This window comes from Halichoerus grypus, chromosome 2 (assembly GCF_964656455.1).
Source record: "Halichoerus grypus chromosome 2, mHalGry1.hap1.1, whole genome shotgun sequence".
Lineage (NCBI taxonomy): Eukaryota > Metazoa > Chordata > Mammalia > Carnivora > Phocidae > Halichoerus > Halichoerus grypus.
The window spans coordinates 13,691,952-13,710,902 of record NC_135713.1 but is presented as its reverse complement, the minus strand read 5'-3'; the positions used below and the strand labels follow the sequence as shown (position 1 = coordinate 13,710,902).

Genomic DNA, 18,951 nt, shown 5'->3' with positions numbered 1-18,951 from the left:
ACTATTTAGGACAGAACATTAACACAAAGGGGAACACTTGATTTCCTATTTACCAGCCAGGAAACTAGTTCTCTGAATTATCTGCGCAAGATCACTATCCATTATACACTGGTTTAACACCTGTAATAAGAAGTCATTTTTGCTTTTCTCCTTGAAAGGTAGAATAATCTCAAGGATTAATGCATTGATTCACACTGAGGAATTACTCTGGGCCACCTACTGCCTGAAGTTCTAGGAAAACCACAGTGAAGCAGACAGGGTTCCAGTGAGAAATAATCATTTGTCAATCAGCCATTACAGATGGCAGGTAGTACAAGGCTAGAGGCTTTATAAGAGATTGGTTACCAACCTTGCCCTAACTTTGTTGAGATTTAAAAAAAAAAAAATGTTTGAGAGTCTCAGCTAATTCTGTAAACTATTTGCAATTTAGGAGTCCACAGAAACCAGCACTTTAGGGCAAAAGGGACTAATACTACATATGGAGGGAAATAGAATACCTGTAACAAAATATTAAGAAAAAAATGATCTGTTGTCCACCTTAGCACTGCAAACTTACCCAATTCATAGAGAAGCTCTGAAATTAACATTTTCCAAAGCAGACTTAATCTCAATAAAACGTTTTCTTTGTACAGAGATCAGCCCCGTTTCATGTGTAGGTCATGTGTATTTCAGAGTCGTTTCCATGCATGCCCAATTTGTGTTCCTAGGGATTACATCGCTCTCTGGAATAAAGGACAAACACCACTTATACCTTAGATTCAAGAAGTTAGCTTCCCTAGAATAAGGATTTGAAGGATCCTGCACACCACCGTGAGCTCTTCTTAGACTCTTGAAGATGGGAGCAGCAGAAACTCTTCCCTCAATTTCTTCAGCCAAGTACCCTGTCAGTGAGGTTAGACTTACAGGAGAGAGCACCTGCTGGGGACATTTCCCCAAGAGGTCCTTCAGGCACTGTAGGGTAGAGATACAAAGTATATGCTTACTGTGTTTTAATTACTAACTATTTTTGGAAGGCTCTTCCTTCCATTTGTAATCCTTAAAGTACTTTGTTTTTGATGGAAATGTAAGATACATACATGTCTTTTCTATCTGGTAATTAAGACCTTTAAATGAAACAAAATCAATCCTGAATTCCATATTCTCAAAAGTGATATTCACATAAAGCTCTTTCAATTGTTGCCAACTGAACTTGGAATATCTCACATGGCTTAGTCAAGTAAAAGAGGTGGATCAACTGACATACAGTAGAACAGAGAAAAGACAGAAGCAATGACTGTCCTGTGTATCTAGAGACCAAGACTTGTCTCACTGTAATTGCTGGTGTGCTTGTTTGCCTTCCCCAACTCTAAGCTCCTTAAAGGAAGGAAACGGTCTTTGCATCTCCCAGCTCATTCAATAAACAAACATTAATTCTGCAATAGTTTAATGTGGTTTGTATTTTCCCACGTTGCCTTTAACAGAGCAGAAAAATCCCACATTGGCTGCTCATTTGAACTGCTTTTAAAAAGCCTGGTCTCCACACTGATCTTTAAATAAAGGATACATTCATCACAAAAGCAGTATTTGTATCTTTTAACTATGTAATTTTTTTTTTTTTTACTTATGACTGCAAATGTGTGAGTGTACATCTTGTGCATCCACCCCAATAACATGTTTATGAAGCAGAAATCGAATAATCTTCACAACTGAAGGGGAGGGGGGCAAAGTATGTGCCCACAATAGCCGAAGACTGAGGCCCCACATGAATTTCCCAGAGTTCAAAGACGACCGAATCTAAACATCTACAGCAATATTGCTTGGGCTTCCTTAATGCAAGTCACATCAGAGGGTTTAAGGAAAAATAAAGGATGGAAAATATCATCTAGTAAACTGCTTGGAAATACACATCAAAAGGGGTCTCAGTCAGTCAGTTTGTGTCATAAATTCCTGCTCAACCATCGATACCATGTCATTCCAGCGAATCACATCTTCCGAGTACCTAACCTACAACGGGGCCAAGGGTTCCAAACAGCACGTGAAGTTAGGGAGACTAAATAGGGCCTAAGATAAAAAATGAACTGCAAAGAGTTATCACTGCCCTTTCTATTCTACTTCCCGATTTAAATCAAACTGGCTTGACCTTGTGGATTAGCCAACTTACAGCTTTGCTCTCTCTTTTCCTGAGGGCGCTTTCGATGCATACAGAAGTGCCCTTCTGAATGCTGAGCTGAGGGGCATTAGGGGGCGGAGGTCACAGGTGCAGAGAACACCACTAACTAGCTAATTCATAAACTGAATTCATTTAAAATGAGACAACCTAAAGACGAAGTATTGATTTAACAGTATAAGTAGCAAGTGTTTAGGGTATAAATCATGTAGATGGTCTGACACCCCAACTCAGCTCACAAATGTAGGCAATAAAGACTATGATCATCTCAACTATACTTTTAATATGGAAAAAAGAAACCTATTACAAGAAAAATTTTGCAAATAAAAAATGTCAATATCTAGAAACATTTTAGAATGAGTAAACTGTTATTGTCAGATACAGGTTTACTGAAACCCTGTGTTACTATTTCTTAAATACAGATTGATTTGGAAATCCATTTTGTATCAATGTAAAAAAACTACAAACTGTTTTTGTTTTTGTTTTTTATTTAATAAGAATCCCATCAATAAGACTCAACTTGAGGAAACCAGACACAGATCTGTGAGAGATCTCAGAGTTGACAGTATTTATCGCTCTAATCATCTTAGTTCAAACTAAAGCACAACGCTCAGGGAGGAGACAATGACAGTCGACTGCTGGCCATCAAGGAGTGTATGAAAAGGAGGAGGGGAAGGGGAAATCACAAATGCCTTCTTAATTGTGTGCCCCCCACCCCCTTAAGGAAACACTTTGTTTGCTAAAGATTCATCACCAGCTGGTTCCTGGACTTGAAGGCAAAACAAATAACATTCTGAAATAGGCCCTATTTGTATAGAATGATGCCAAATGGCCAAAGGAAACATGCCCTTCTGTGCATTCAGCCCTTCCCATGACCACAGGTTCTGAACTAGAAACTGACATCCAATGATGAATGAAGCAAGCTTCCAGCATGGAGGGATGTACAAGTTACAGTAAGTGGTTACAGCATAGAACCAGGGCTAAGTTCGTTTTTACTTTGTTATAATCAACTAATGTGTAAAGATTTAAAACCACACGCCATCTGGGGGCCTAACACGTCCAACTTCACAAAGGCCGTTAGGTAATGCATTGGTTAAGTTGTTCAGTCCTGACTGATCCAGTGCGGACCCATGATATCCAGTAACTTGGAGGAAAGGATGAGGAACATACCTATAATATAATCAGCCCCAGCTTTCACTCGCTGTGGGTTTATTTCTGAAAAGATTCCATAGTGTAACAGTGTTTGTTTCCCACAAATAATACAGTTTCATTCTTCCTTGGAGACCCTACCTGGGGAGGAAGCTTAGATGCATAAGCCATTAGTACTAATTATTCGTAATGTCTCAGGGCTTTATAACAATTACTACTAAAGTTACTGCCTGGAAACAGGATAATTACACTAATTAGAGTTCATCAGCTATTCATCTTCCTAGTAAGCACAACAGATGAGGTGAAATTTAGTGTCCATAAATGGAAGCCTTTTCAGCTGCCCAAGGTGATTTCCAGAAGAAATATAATGTATGGCAGGCAACCTCGTACACTGCACAAACACGGAGTGCTTGGCACGCATCCGAAGTGTCCTAGAACACTGTTACGGGTCGGCAAAACCAATACATTCCTGCCTTCTGGTCTTTTCATCCAGAGGAGTAGAGACATTAAATAATCCTATCAGTTTTGATCAATGCAAGAACAAAAATGCCAAGTGCTACAAGAAATGTGAGGACAGTCAGGAAAGGAATCTCTGAAAAAGCAGCATTTAACTGAAGAATACTTGGGCAGTGGAAGAAAGAATATTCCAGGCAGAAGGAATAGTAGGCAAGAGCCTGAGAGAACCAAGTGGGGGGCCATATGGCTGAGAACAGAGGGTGGATGAGAGAGAAGGATGAGGGAGTCTGAAGAGGAAACTAGAAGATGAATGTGCAGGGACTTGTAGATCATCAAGAATTTTTACATTTTATTCTAAGTGGACCAGAAAGTCATGATATAAAGTCTTAGGCAGAGGGATGCCGTGCTCAGATATAGAAGAGTATTAGGGCAGTAATCAAGGAGAATATAGAAGCCTCTACGAGGTTCATGGCTTAGAGTAGAGGGCATTGAACATACGGAGAGACAATGACAAGGTAGACTAGAGCTTTGTCACCAGGAAGAGCCCAGCGTTCAGGAATGAGAGGAAAAAGGATTGACCAAGAATGAGCGCTAAATGAGGACCATGGACATCAGCTTGAAAATAGATGCTGCATAAATTGAAGAGTTAAAATTAAAAATTCTATTACTTAAAGCACATTTTATGCAGAAAGTAATTTACCACTTATAAGTTTTTATAAAAGATACTACTAAATAGTACCAACTTTCAATTATTTTAGGGCCCGTGGATCTGCTGTAGTAAAACTGAACTGTTATATTCAATTTCGTGGTGGATTAACGAGGTAATATTTTTATTGCTGTAGTTAACACAACATGACGTGACCTGAAATTTGAAACAGCAAAGGCAGTGGTTCAATCACTCCAGAGGGCACCCTCCAACATTGCAAACTGTTTTAGAAAGAGTCTCTCCAAAGTGTTATGTTAAGCAGAGGCGGTACCCACATCCACATTTGTTGAGAATGCCCCTCAAAAAATCCCGTAAGCATCACTACTTGTTTCATTGCCTGGAAAGACCCAAAATTTATTAGCCTTGATTTCTGCAGTCATCAAGACTTCATATGGTTCCTGACACTCCTTACTTTCCACCCCCTAGGGTCCCACTGTATGGTAAACCTTTCATCACAACTCTACCCACTCCTCCCACACCTGCCTTTGTTAAAGCCCCTGTCTTCCATCATCTCCATCCATTAAAACCTGCTCCATGGTAAGATTGTGTGTGGTGAATCCCTACCAAAAAGCCTTGATGCTAGAGGAGAATTTTAAATTAGCCTATGCATCTGTTCAACTCTTTCATCTACAATAAGGTGTGTTTGCCATTTTCACTATTGGTAGGAGCTTTTTAAAGAGGGCTTTCCTCAAATAACTCCATCTTAATATACTCAAGACTACCTAGTTCTTTACACTGTCCTAAGTAAATCTTTCTGTCACTTCCGTTGTTCACTCTCTTGTCACATTTGGGTATGTGGATATCCAAATGGGAAAGCCTTCAGGCAGAGGCAAAAAATCTTAATACAAGGCTAGAGTGAAAACCAGGTCTCACCACACGTTAATGCTCACCAGTTGGTGGCAACTGCTCAGAGCACTGTGTTGGGGATTCCAAGGCCTCTGGCATGTACCCACGTCCATCATGCGCCCAACAGAGGGGACAGTACCTGCCTACACCCTTTGCCATCCCCAGTACAACAAAGCCACAGAAACACGACTTTGAATCTTACACCAGGCTTGACATTTTCTAGTGATGTGAAACTTGGGGAAATTAACTTCTCTGCAACTCATGTCAAATGGAGGTACTTATGTTTGCCCCCCATGGGTTGGTGAGGACCAAGCCAGGGGCTCAAGTACTATTGATTCTCTCCGCTCTCCTCTCAAGGGCAGGGACGAGTGAAGGAGCTTTCTGCACAAGACTTTCGAATGTTTCTATTTCTTAATATCAAGCATGAATTGTCACAGGTTGAGCTGTGTTCCCACACAATTCATCCATTGGAGCCCTAACCTCCAGTACCTCAAAATGTGAATGTATTTGGAGACAGGGCCTCTAAAGTGAGATTAAGCTAAAATGAGGCCGTTAGGGTGGACAACCTTCATCCAGTAGGACCGGTGTGCTTACAGAGAGTAGGAAGAGACACCAGGGAGGGATGTATGCACACAGATGCAGGAGGACCCAGCAAAGGGTGGCCATCTACAAGCCAAGGAGAGGGACTTCGGAAGAAACCAAACATGCCGACACCTTGATCGTGTACTTCTAGCTTCCATAAACTATGAGAAAAGCAATTTCTCTTGTTTAACCCATGCAGTCTGTGGTATTGCATAATGGCAGCCCGAGAAGACCAAGACAGGAACAAAGCATTGGTGTCTTCTACAGTTCCCATTACTACATGTTTGTTTCTCCACCTCTCCTGCCCCTTCCCTTCCTCCTGCCACACAAACACCAGGAGGAGGGAGCAGGGAGGCTCACTGACAAGAGGTCACTGACTGCGGACCACAGTGTAGTTTTGCTTACTTTCTGTACTTACCAGAAATCCTGCCCACACACAGGGAATCTAGACACTCCTAGAAACAGAAAGGAATGGTGTTCCCCTCTCCCCAGCCAGAAACGTGGCTGCAAAATTACCAAATAACAACTTCCAAGTCCAGCCCCTTCTGCCTTTACAGAAGCATTTTTACAAACCTCAGTATTTAACAAGGAATGCCACTGCACGAATGCACACCCCTACCGCCCTCAAGATCAGACTGCTTCATCAGGTAGGGCGATCGGTTAATATATTCTCAGAATCAGATTTAAATGGAAATGCCAATGAAACCTCGCCCTCTCACCACAGTGCATTCTAGCATCCTAACACAGTTATGTAAGCAGTTAGATAATTTCTCTACCAGGTAAACTCTGCGAACAATTGCTAACACGCCAGGGCCTGCTGCTCATGCTAACAACTGTCTAAATGCCCTAAGGGATTGGGTTGGGTTGGCTGGGGTTTTGCAGATCTATCTCCCCCATGTTACACCCTCTTCCGATAGGAATCATGCCCCAACTCAAAACTGGCTTGGGTTTTTTTTGGTTTTTTCACTCCCCTTAGAGACAACAGTCACATTTTTTGCAGTATTACATCATTCTGGACTTCTCTGCCCTTTATCTGGGATTCCTGGCTACTTCACTACAGAAAGTAATGACAAAAGATTCTCCTTTGGTAGAATGCCTAGCCAATTGAGATCAATACCAGAAGGAGAACTGCAAGTAGGAGCTCTCGGCTTAGAGCAGGCAAGTTAAAGGGAACATGAGTTCATCTGTCCTAATTTGCTAACTGCTCCCTCTAACCACTACCTGCCCTCCTTCCCATTGCAGTATTTGCTGTCGGAAGCAAGGATACACTCAAAGACTGAGTTAGTACTCTCAGCACTCAAGTTCAAAGTGCAACAAAGTGATATTTTATAAGCAGGAAGGGCTAATGAACAGGGCTGTTGGGGTGAGGGGGAGCAATGTGAAGCCTACGGACATTTAAATTCACTTTTACAAAAACTCACTTTTGGTGGGCACCTGGGTGGCTCAGTGGTTAAGCGTCTGTCTTTGGCTCAGGTCATGATCCCGGGGTCCTGGGATTGAGCCCCGCATCGGGCTCCCTGCTCGGCGAGGAGTCTGCTTCTCCCTGACCCTCTCCCCTCTCATGCTCTCTCTCACTCTCTCTCTCTCTTAAATAAATAAAATCTTTTAAAACATTCACTTTTGGTTACATTCCCTGCACTCAAAAGTTGGTGGAAAGTTAAACATGAGATCTTAGAAATATTGAGTACTCCTTTCCCGCCGAGTTTATTCCATTTAAAACTACCACTCTTACCTTAGTGAAATCATGTGTTATAATTCCATTGTGCAGTTACTTCTCTCTGCATTGTGGCCAGTTGGGGTCTCCTAGGATGACCACCCACCCAAGAGACTTTAGGACAGATGAAATAAAGCTAAACTCTCTGGGTGGTGGAAACAAAACCAGTTAGAACAGAAAGGGCAGAGGGGAATGGAGTGAGCTATTGGTGTTTTTGTCTCTTGCGCCAATGAAACCTTCGGTGAGACTTTTCAATCCTTAGTTAACCACTGGCTTGGAGGAGGGAGAAGAGTAACATTCAGATGGTAGTCACATGAAGAAACACATACCTGAGAAACCATTATGAATCTTGTATTAACAACCTTGTGGAGAACATTGTTACAAACACCTGTTACTATTTGTCTGAAAGCCAAGCCCTGGAAATTCTAGAACCGGGTTTCCAAAGCCCAGCTGGGTGAACCCTAGGAATTCAAGGCTTGAGGTCTCGACAAAAGATCACCAGGGCTACTGGGGAAATCTGAGTGCTGTAACAAACCTCCTTGTCGACAGGGCTTTATTCGCTGAGGTTGGGTGAACCTCCTTGTCAACAGAGCCTTCCTTATTCACTGAGGTTGGGTACGAGAAGCCCCAGGAGCTATTGTCATCACCAACTGTTGAGATTCTTGCTTTTTTCCTTAGGAAAATGAGCCATTCAGACAAGATTCCAGACCACCTTATTTAATCATCTGAATATCTTTAGTAAACGCCCAAGTGGTCACGTAACCTCCCCCTATCTTCTTGATGAAATTCAGGATAAAGGAAAGGCATCTGGCATCTTCCCACCTATAGATCACTGATTTCTCTAGATTTGCCTTTTCCACAATCGTCTCAAATATGCCCAAGGCAAATACAGATGCTGCTCTTCTGTATTGAAACAGCTGAGAACATTTGTAAAGGTCAAAGACAGCAAATATTCCTCCAGCCCCTACTATTTTTGACAAGCTCAGAGAAGCTAAGACAGTACTCTACAAAGACCCAAGAAGACCTTTCTTCTATATATCCTGAAGTAATAGGAATGTTCTTACAGTTACTAGGTGGGTTGCCGTTGTTTTCTCTTCTGATACAGTGTTTCCCCCACTAGATGGTGTTACTATTTAACCTGGTACCGTATGCGTCAATGTGGTCACGGTCAACAGGTAAATGAGGGGGGTCTGTTCAAAATCGGTTTGCCAAGCAATCCAGGAAACTCGTAATTTAGAAAGCTCAACCAGCAAAGGCTGGTCTCTATTGTCTGTTTCTTCATCAACTTAAAAAAGAAGTTTTCACCTGGATTTATTTTAGGAATATATTTCTGACCTACAAAACTGTAATAATTAAAAGCATTATAAAAACCGTGAAGTCACTTCTGTATTGCAGGTTTCCCTGGAAAGAACATAAATTCATCAAAGCTTATTCTCCACTTATTGAAACATCTAAACAGATCATTTTAAATATGAAATTAAAACTGTCTCTCATCAGAAGTAAACTTACCACAGTTTCTCCAAGTGCAAAAGCACATAAACAATTTACATTGCTAAAAGAAGTTTAAAATACCTGATTATTAAGCTTTACAAAGTGTTTTTAACAACTTAAGTACTTAAGTGCCATATTTTCATGGCTGCTTCAGAAACCTGCAGCTCTTTTAAATCCTCTAAATCGGCCCAAATACTATAAATGGCAATTCTGAAGAAAAACGATTAAATCTCGTGTTTTATGCAGCTCTCAAACCAATAGGCCAGATAACACTAGGAATTGGCATAAAAGCTGGTGTCCACCCTTCTCCACAACACTGCACACTGGACCTTCCAAGAGACACCTTGAGTATCCCTAGGGCACATTGCTGGACTGTTCCACTCACTTTACAGCCCCCAAATTAGTCTAAAGCCAACTGGCTTTCTTGTCAACTGTGTACCCTCCCTCGGCAGCCCCCCAAGCCTGCACCACAGTTCATTTTAGGAGGAAAACAAAGATGTTGACACCAAAATTTAGTTTTATGAGCAAGGTTATTTTACTGCATGCCACAAATGCTTTTATGATGCAAGAAGAAAAGAGAGAGAAGTTGAAGGGGCAAGAGGACATGTAGGTAGTAAAGCAACGGCAAGGGCTATCTGCAGACAAGACGTACCAGTGGGTCCATCAAAGGCAGAAGAGATTCTTTCTGCAGAGGAGGGGAGAGAGGGTAGCAGGGGGAGACACACAGCATCAGGACTGGATTTTCAAAAAATGGTACCAGGGTAAAAGAATGGCAGGAATTTAAGTTGCAGACATTGAGTTAAGAGTTTGACTCAATTGCACAGAAGGGAGGGGCAGCAGGACTGTGGCTTTATTGGGAAATAACCTGGTTTTCCACCCGGCCACTAACCAGCTCAGGAGACTTTGAGTAAGCCACTAACTTTTCTAAGATCCTTTTCAGTTCCAAAATAAGTGTTTAGGTCATGAGCTTTTCAAACTTACTGTTAGAATGACACAAGTATTTACAAAAGGCTGAGGGTGTAGTTAGGATGGTATTTAAAAGCAGCCACCAATTTTCTGTAAATGAATCCTGCATGGAGGCAGAATGAAAATGGGGTCACAAAGTTGGGACTCAGTCTGTTTCTCTCATCAGTCAACCCTAAGTACATAGCAGGAAGGGGGTCAAATAGTATCTCTGTAGTATCCCAAAGGCAGAATTACAGGTAAGGCATCTGAGTGCTTTATTTCCACTTGTGAAGTGTAACGAGAAAAGCGAAGGGGCCAGCCAAAGCCACATCCACCTAAGAGTCCTTATTAGCCATCATCACCATCATCATCACCATCCAAGAAAAGGATGACTTAAGGATATTAGCTCATGTTCACTGTGACAAGAAGCACTTCTAATCTATAGGTCACTTAATGTATTTACTGATTAAATATTTATTCTGCGTTGTATCTCTTCTAGATAAGTAATTTTTCATTGAAGAACTTAGGACAACTCTCTTTAAATGAATATTGAAGATACTAATATTTCAGAAGGTCACCCACTTTATCCCACGTCCATCTGACTTAAGATAAAATGGCCAAGGTTTATGGCAAGTACCGTGTAGCACTGGACAGCAGAACGGGGCCATCAGACATGGATTTGAATTCTAGGACTTTCTATTAACTCTACAATCTTACATACATTATTGAGCCCTCCATTTTTCATTTATTCCTGGGTAAAATGCATTCTACAATTTGTTTGAGGGGATAAAATTCAATTAGAGCATATGATATACAAGAAATATCAACAAATGTCCTATCTCCTCCTTTAACTTCTCCAGATTAAACAATAACAACAAAAAAAACAAGCTTTCATTGAGGAAAATTTTTAAAAGATACAACATCCATATCCAAAACATTTCCTACAGCGAATGCCTGACAGATAAAGCAAAATATAATTTCCCTCCTGAATCCCTAAGATTCAAAAAGCTGTTTAAAAAAAAACTATTGAGAAAATTATTTAACTAGGATGCCTGGGAGGCTCAGCCAGTTAAGCTCCTGCCTTTGGCTCAGGTCATGATCCCGGGGTCTGGGATGGAGTCCCACGTTGGGTTCTCTGCTCAGCAGGGAGGCTGCTTCTCCCTCTCCCTCTGTTCCCCAACTCATTCTCCCCCTCCTCATAAATAAAATCTTAAAAAAAAAAAAAAAGAAAGAAAAATGATTTAACGAAAATGAAAATGACTTTACCTTCACCTAACAGCAAAACTCAAGTGTCCAGAAGGACAAATACAAATAAATCACTTGGGCAGATCCCTGAATTAAATGCCTGAAAGGGTCAAACTGATTCCAGGATCCTTCAAACCCAAATATCTGAAACTCCAAAGAACTTCCTTCTAGCTTTTAAGAAGCCAGGGTGACTAAGGTCTCCACGGGGATAATTCCAAAAATTCTGTGAACAGGTGACAATACCTTTACATTCCTGAATAATACAAGTTTTTTACTCTTGGCATGGGGCGGTTGGGGATGTGGGCAAGTGAATACCACGTGTCCTCAGAATTTTAAATATCAAGACTGGTTTATATCAAGCTTAGTACTAATGACTAAGATACTCCTTTCAAATGCAAAGGAATGCATCTTGATTCAGGACACAACAAAACTTCCTACTTTCAGGAATCTGAATGAATTACTCTATTGCCCGGTCATACAGTTTTGCCCAGATCTCAACCTTATCAAAACAGTAAGCCTTTCTCTGAAGGTCTCTGAAGTTGCCAGGACTTTCACTTTTTTTTTTTTCCATTTTAATATCAGTTCAATATGGGGGCTGGGGTTGAATCAATCGACCCACTACGGACTTCTGAAACTAGGACAAGTGCCCTGGCAACATGTTCAAGGTATCATGGCTACACCCGGCAGGTTTTCCTAACCACATACTTCTACGTTCTACCAACTTATGTCCAAGGCATCACCACAGACCTGTTTTACATAATGACCTCTTCCAAACAAGCACGTGAATAGCTCTAGACATAGAGCAAAGTTGGTTCTCTCACCACTTTATGGTGAACGTGCCTTGTTACAAAGACCTGCAGAATAGGTGAGACAGTCTGATGATTTCACTTGATCCTTACAAAAACTCTATATTGTAACCCCCATTTTATAGATGAGGGTTGAGGCACAGAGAAGCCAAGCAATTTGCCAAAGGCCACACAGCTAGTAAACAACCCAGTGAAGCTGGCTCCAAAGTCCCAACTCTACCACACCTAGCTCTCCAAATCATGCTCCTACACCATGTACAATGGCTAAAACATATATTTCAAAGAGAAGTTTAAGCAACTAACCAGTGAAACCCAGTCCTTTCTAAGATGAAGAAAAAATAATCAATTCAAAAACAAGTTCATAAAATGTTTAAGCGATAAGGAGGAAATATTGTGCAAATGCTTTGCCTTCCCCACTAAATGCCGTTTTTCTATATTATCTTGAAATGTTTTCTTATGCCCTGGGCCCCTGGTGTGCATGCAGATGGTTTCTATTTCTAAATCTCCAAAGCTTTCAGGAATTTATTCCTAGACTTTGAAACCTGTTCACTTGCAACCTCCCCTCACCAATGGCCTTAGCTAGTCAAAAAACTCTTTTTTGTTGCTGTTGTTCAAAAAAATCGACTCTTTGGAAAGCCTGATTTTTTAAGTTATTTAAATCCTCAGGTTGCAGAAGAAGGAAAATCCACTACAGGACTCTCTCTGCATCCATGTCACCCATTTCTGACTTCCAGAGGGAAAAAAAGAGAATGCGGTTTAATCAGTGTTGCAGTGTTGTTACTCTCGATGTGGTTCACTGGACACTTACCTAGATGTCTGTCTTAATAGTGATGGAGGGAACAGCATTTAACCGAACCTTCCTTTGGCAGGCTGGGAGCATCTGTGGCTTTAAGACTACCCTTCTATTTTCTCAAAAGAATGTATGTCACCTCCTGAGTTATATAAGCAGCCATGGGAAATTTAAGGAGGGTGGCTACCCTGACTTCATTCAATCCACTTTTGGGCAAATTCCCATACAGCGTCTCATTAAATTTCAAATATGTACATGGATGAGGACAGTAGTTAGCAATTGTGATATTTGAGCATCTCTGAAATTGAAATATCTGATTTCTAACTGAATACACTGAAACCCACAGGTCCTGAATAATCAGCATGGAACAAAAATACAGCTCAATATACAGAAATTAGTTAGTGATGTCACTCACATGACTGTTGAAAATGCAGACTGAGAGGTCAAGAAGCCTCCGAGAGCTAGCCATTGTGCTTATGCACATTTTAGCCGTACGTGTGGTCCCTATTATCGCGAGAAAATAAGAATTATTACCCCAGCTTTACAACTGAAGAAAGTGAAATCCAGAGAGGCTTGAAGTCATTTTCCCACAGTGGTTTAGCCAGTGTCTATAGAGATTTTTCAAACCCAATTACTTTCCACTGAGCTTTAGGGAGTCTCCCCAAAATGCACCTCCTCAAAACACACTGAGTATTTTCTCTTTGAAAAAAAAAAAAAATTCTGGGCTATTCACAATCTCAAAGCTATTTCTTGATTATCAATCTACCACAATTAAGCCAAAGAGTAAAGTTCATGTTGTATTGGGTTATCCGAAGTCTTAAGAAACTGGAATAAACAGAAAGAATTGGGTGGGTTGGGAAAACTTGATGAAATGCTAGATGCTGCACCCATTTCCCCTAAGAACAACTTGTCTACATCCTCCGTTTTTCCTCAGTCGTTAGGTGGCTTCCAGTTCACCAGCTAAAATGGTCATTAAGACGTCAACCTTTGATATAGAAAATGTAAAATGAGTAGGTATAACTCCATGTACGCTAAAGGCCTAAGCAAATCAGAGCATCTCTTTCCACAAAATCAGACACCAAAAGCAATTGCTTCTGACACACGATGGTTGACAGGCCTTTTCTGGATATTTTTCAAAATAAAATTTTAGAAGAGATCAGAAAAATAAGACAGAACAATTTTATTAAGTCCTTTATTTTGTAAGCATTGTTGATTACAGCTTTTTATTTCAGTGGTGCTTCGCGTGAGTTTTTAAGCCTGTAAATGAGCATCTTAATTTAAGATGTTCAAGGCAACCCATTTGTTTTACACTGCTAGAAACTGGAAATCAGTTTCTTAGGACACTTGGTAGGCTCCCCCATTCAAATACTTACTTAGAAAGACCAAAAATTGATTATTTTCCAAAGACCAATATTAAGCACTATAAAATAACCAATAACCATATAAAATTCTACACCAACTAGTTTAGCTTCATATCATTAATAAGATTTTATTTTATTGCATATGTATACATAATGTGTATATATAAGCGTGTGTTTAATGTATATACCCATGTGTATTTACATGGCACCTTAAAACATGTTTGGATTTTGCAGGTTTTTACAAAACTACTGTGTATAACACACAGACATCCATTTTACAGTGACCAAATCTCCCCCAAACCTAAGTTTTCCATACTTTGCTTATCTTGACCATGGAATGAAAAATGGTTTTTAAACTGTTCTTAATGTGAATTTGTTTAAAAAAAAAAACACAAAAACTAAAGAGGCAGAACACATCACATCTTAGACTATGATATGATGTTTTCTAGTAAATCCAGTAAGATTATAAAGATGCCTCCAAGGACAGAGAGCCAAAGCCCTTAGAGCTTCCTCTATTGGACACATTCAGATTAGGGTGGTCCAGCAGGAGAGAATATGCTCTTCTGCACGCCATAATGAAAGCATGAGCACCAGTTAAAGACAAGAATGCCACTGTTGGTATGCTTATTGTTGGCGCATTTTGTCAAAAGGCCCATTAACTCCCTTTCTCCACCTGCTAAGGACTGTCAAAAAACTAGCTGGATAAAAGAATAAGGTAACGGATGATTTTTTCAAATTCAGTTTAAAAATTACCTCACTTAAAACCCTAAGACTCACTGAATTGGGGCATATTGGTATATATTTGCTATCAAAGTCCATCTACACTCCAACTCACTTCTCCCTCAAAAACATAACCTAAAGGGAAAAAAATGAAAAAAAAACTGCTGATAGCCCTCTAAACCATAATAAGCCGCTCAACAGTAAGGAATAGAGAGGGTACCAGCCAGCTATCCTATCAAGTACAGGCCCTGATATATTAAATGTGATCAATATCAATATCCTTTTATTAAAAGGAACAAAAGAGATGACTTCCATTTGCCTGTTACATGTCATCCCACCAGGGTGTACTGAGAATACTAAACATAAAATTCTTAACGGGCCATTGCAAAAATATGGTATTTAGCTATTTTATATCCATAGGTCACCTTTTGGATGGTAGAATAAAGTAGCCCCCAAAGCCAAAAAGAAATCTAAATGGCCATAACCTAGATAATACACCATTTTTAAGAAAATCGACCAAAGGTATATGTATCATGGCTTCTGTTAGATAGTGCCAAAAAAAAAAAAAAAAAAAGGAAGCATTATGAATTCAATCAACCATCTTCACCCCAACAGCCCTGGTTGCCTTCTTCCTCCTTTCTCCCCTATCAGTGATTTCCATCTCCATGGGGCTGGCCTTTTGGGATCCCTAGTGAAACAATGAGGCAGGAATCAAGAGAAAACAGACAGGCTTAGGATTCTGACAAGGTAACCATTTTCTCTGCTCTGGGTTTTGTAGGCCATCTTGTTCCTATAAACGCCAAAATGTCTTAATTTCTCCCAAGTAGTGACACTAGGGGCAGATAGCCACTGTCAGTTTTTGAAACCAATGTCCCTTAATCAAAGGACCAGCAGCAAAAATCTGTCAAATGGTTAATTGATGCAAATCGAGGGCCACCATCACTGTGGTGCAATATGTTACAGAAAAAAAGAACAATGGACAGTACTAGAAAGGAAAATAGCAGTGTTCGGTCACGAAAATATTTAATCCACAGTTTGCTCTCATCACCACGGATAATCTTATTTTTCGTCAACTGAAATCACTAAGAAAGCAAAAGACGAGAGATAACCTGAAAAAGAAGAAACACACACACAGAGGGGGGGAAACTGTCATTTGTGTCCAAGGATTTCACGCAACATTTAGGGCAAACGCCTTTGTTCCTCGGCTTCGGAAGGGAGTGGGTGGGTGGGTGATGGAGAGAGATCAGATGGGGCTGCCGGGGCCCTCCACACCCTGCTCTCCGGCGCATGCGCGAGGCCAAGACAAAGGAATAGGTAATTACAGTCCCGATTCATTCATTTTGCCCGCAGTACTGAGGCTCTGTTAGCCCTGGCTGTAATCCCGGGAGGCTGATCCACACCCCTACAGCAAAACGACCACCTCGATGCTACTGTTCGGTTTTAACCCCCCGCCACACATGTGCTAGTGGCCTCGCGGGACACCGAGGTGTGTCAACCCTGTTCAAGGTACTAAAATACGCACCCGTGAGCGCGGTGCTGATTTCAGAAGGGTGAAAATTACACAGCAAAGGTTGTCCACGGAGTTCGTTTCAAGGCGGAAATGTCTCTGGGGAAGCAGATAAGGAGCCCGGCCGAGCGTTCGATGAATATTCATGAAAAGAATGCGGTTTGTTAGCCGCGCGTTGTGTGTGCGAACGGATCCAGGGATTCCGCAATTTTTATTTTTCGGGGGTGGAGGGGGTGGTTGAGGGCGTGGGGAGGGAGACAGGAACCAGGCGTCGGGTTTCAGCGTTAGCGCTTTCGGCAAAACCTGCTAAACCCCAAACCTTCGCTCACAGCGGGGCTGGGCCGTTGGGGACGGCGCGCTGTCAGGTTCAAGATCACACCCTCCCGGCCGGGGCCGCGAGGGTGGAGGCGCCCAGTGCATCTCTGAACCCAAGCCTCGAAAAAATAGCTCAGAGATCGCCCACAGGTTAGCGGGAAGGCAATTCAGCCACGTCCAAGGCTTGTGGCTTTGATCCGCTCAGATGTGCTTCAGGAGGCAGTTGTGTGAACCTCGCATTCCTTGGCCACCGCAGGCCAAGATTCAGGAGTCCCCCGGGTCAAAGAACCCCATTTGTGAAACCAAAAAGGCACCTCCCTCCTTCCGATCACACCAGATCCCCGTATTCTTTCTCCCCCTTACTCCCGCCCCACCCCACCCCCACCCTCCATCTTCTGCCGCTGCGCCCCGCGCACCAAGCGCTTTCTTCCGGGCTGTGAATGGTTCCGATGACAGATACGCTCCCTTCAGCCCCACAGAACCGTCTCCCCGGGACTCAGTGCGTTTAAAGGGTTTCGCATTCGACAATTTCCTCCTTAACGAGCAGCTTCCCTCCCGCTACCCACCCCCAACTCCGTTTGGCAGACTCGCCACCCCCACCTCCTTCCCACCCTCCGAGAGGCTGAAGCCACCCACCTTGGGGGCCCCCCATCACCCCGAAGTGCGACGGGAACCTCGCGGAGGGTCCCCACGCTGGGCGCCGTCTAACCAGGCCCGCAGCGCCCCACGCCCCCGGCCGCGGCGCGGAGAGAACAAAGGGCCTCGAGGTGGGGCGGGGGCGCACAGAGGCCCCCGGGCTGCCGGCGCCCCGGGTCCGCGGGGGCGGTGGGGCCGCCGGGGCGCGCCTCCTTACCGGCTCTGGGTGCCTGTGCCGCCCCTGGGTGAGCGCGGTGCCGCCGAGGGGCCCGGGTCGCAGGCGTCGTCCGGCCGCTGCCTGGCCGCAGGCGGAGGCTCTCTCCCCGGCTCGACGGCGGAGCCCGGAGCGAGGAGCGAGTTGGAGCGCTGCCGCCGCCGCCGCCGCCGCTGCCGCTACTGCCGCCGCCGCCGCCGCTGCAGCCTCTGCATTTCTCGCGCTCGCGCTCCCCCTCCCCTTCCTGCCCAGCGCCCTCCCCCGGCGCGTCCGCCCGCCCAGCCTCCCTCCTCCCGCGTACCCCGCCCGCCTCCCTCCCCTCCCTTCCCCTCCATCCCGGGCCCCGCCCGCCTCCCTTCAACTCCCCTCCATCCCGCTCCCCTCCCTGCGTCCCGGTGGTCCCCCTTTCCCCTTCCCCTCCCCTCCGTCCCCCTGTCCCTCCTGCCTGTCCTCATCTGCCCACCATGAGGGCTTCCCACTCCCCCCTCCCCTCCCCCCTCCTGTCCTTTCCCGCGCCCCCCCAGCCCTGCGCCGCCTCCCCTCCCCCGCCGCGCCAGGGCTGTCTGTGGGCCCTTCTCTCTAATCTCTCTCTCTCTCCCCCCCCCCCCCCTTGGAATGGTTGGATAGGAAGCGCTCGGTCTCGCTCAGTCTTAAGGGGCTGCCTCGAGGTGATGAATGACGCCCCCTGCCACCTGCTACCCTTCTCAGCACCCCAATCCCGCTCGCGCGCGACGTCCGCCTGAGATTCCGATACCTGGACGCGCGGTGAGGTTGAGGGTGACCTGGTGGCTCCCCTCAGCCCATCAAGACAGATGTCCTCGGGGTTGAGGGTGGCTGCTAACTGCAGGCAAGTCCGGGCGGCGCCCCCGCGGACCAGACGAGCTGGGCAGGCGGCTCCTTCGCACGCTGGGCTGAGCCTGGAGGTCTGCGGCTTGGGACTAGCGCGACCGCCGAGGTCCACCTTAGTGGGGTGGGCGGCGTCCCCCTGCAAGAGTGCTGTCGGGACTTGGGAGAGGAAGGAGAAAGGACAAGAGCCCGAGGAAAGGAACCGTCGGTGTTTTATGTCTGTGCTTTGAAAGAGGCAACCAGTTCCCGGGAAGACTGGGTTAGCCGAGGCAACCCTTACAGGGCTGCCTAGAAGCGCACAGGTCCAAGCCTTGGCCAACGACGACGTGTCGGGTGGCTTGAGGCACTGCCACTTCAACACCGGGACATAAAATAACCGCCAGGGTGGGGTCGTATGCCCACCTTGCTTATCTGTTGGCAAGAAGCAAATGCAAAAAATAACGTAACCTGACAACGCTTACAACGGCAGCACTTTC

The 18,951-nt window shown here is 44.0% G+C and overlaps 1 protein-coding gene across 2 annotated transcripts in view; it reads right to left on the bottom strand.

Moving 5' to 3' along the window:
- BASP1 (brain abundant membrane attached signal protein 1) overlaps positions 1–18,741 on the bottom strand; it is a 53,510-nt gene extending 34,769 nt beyond the window's left edge. The window contains exon 1 of one of the 2 annotated variants that reach the window (XM_036070137.2): positions 18,384–18,741. The gene's annotated coding sequence lies outside the window, so the exon portion shown is untranslated. Of the gene's footprint in view, positions 1–17,632; positions 17,865–18,383 lie in introns of those variants that run through there. The other variant, XM_036070136.2, reaches the window with a different exon arrangement.
- Between the last annotated feature and the right edge of the window lie 210 nt (positions 18,742–18,951).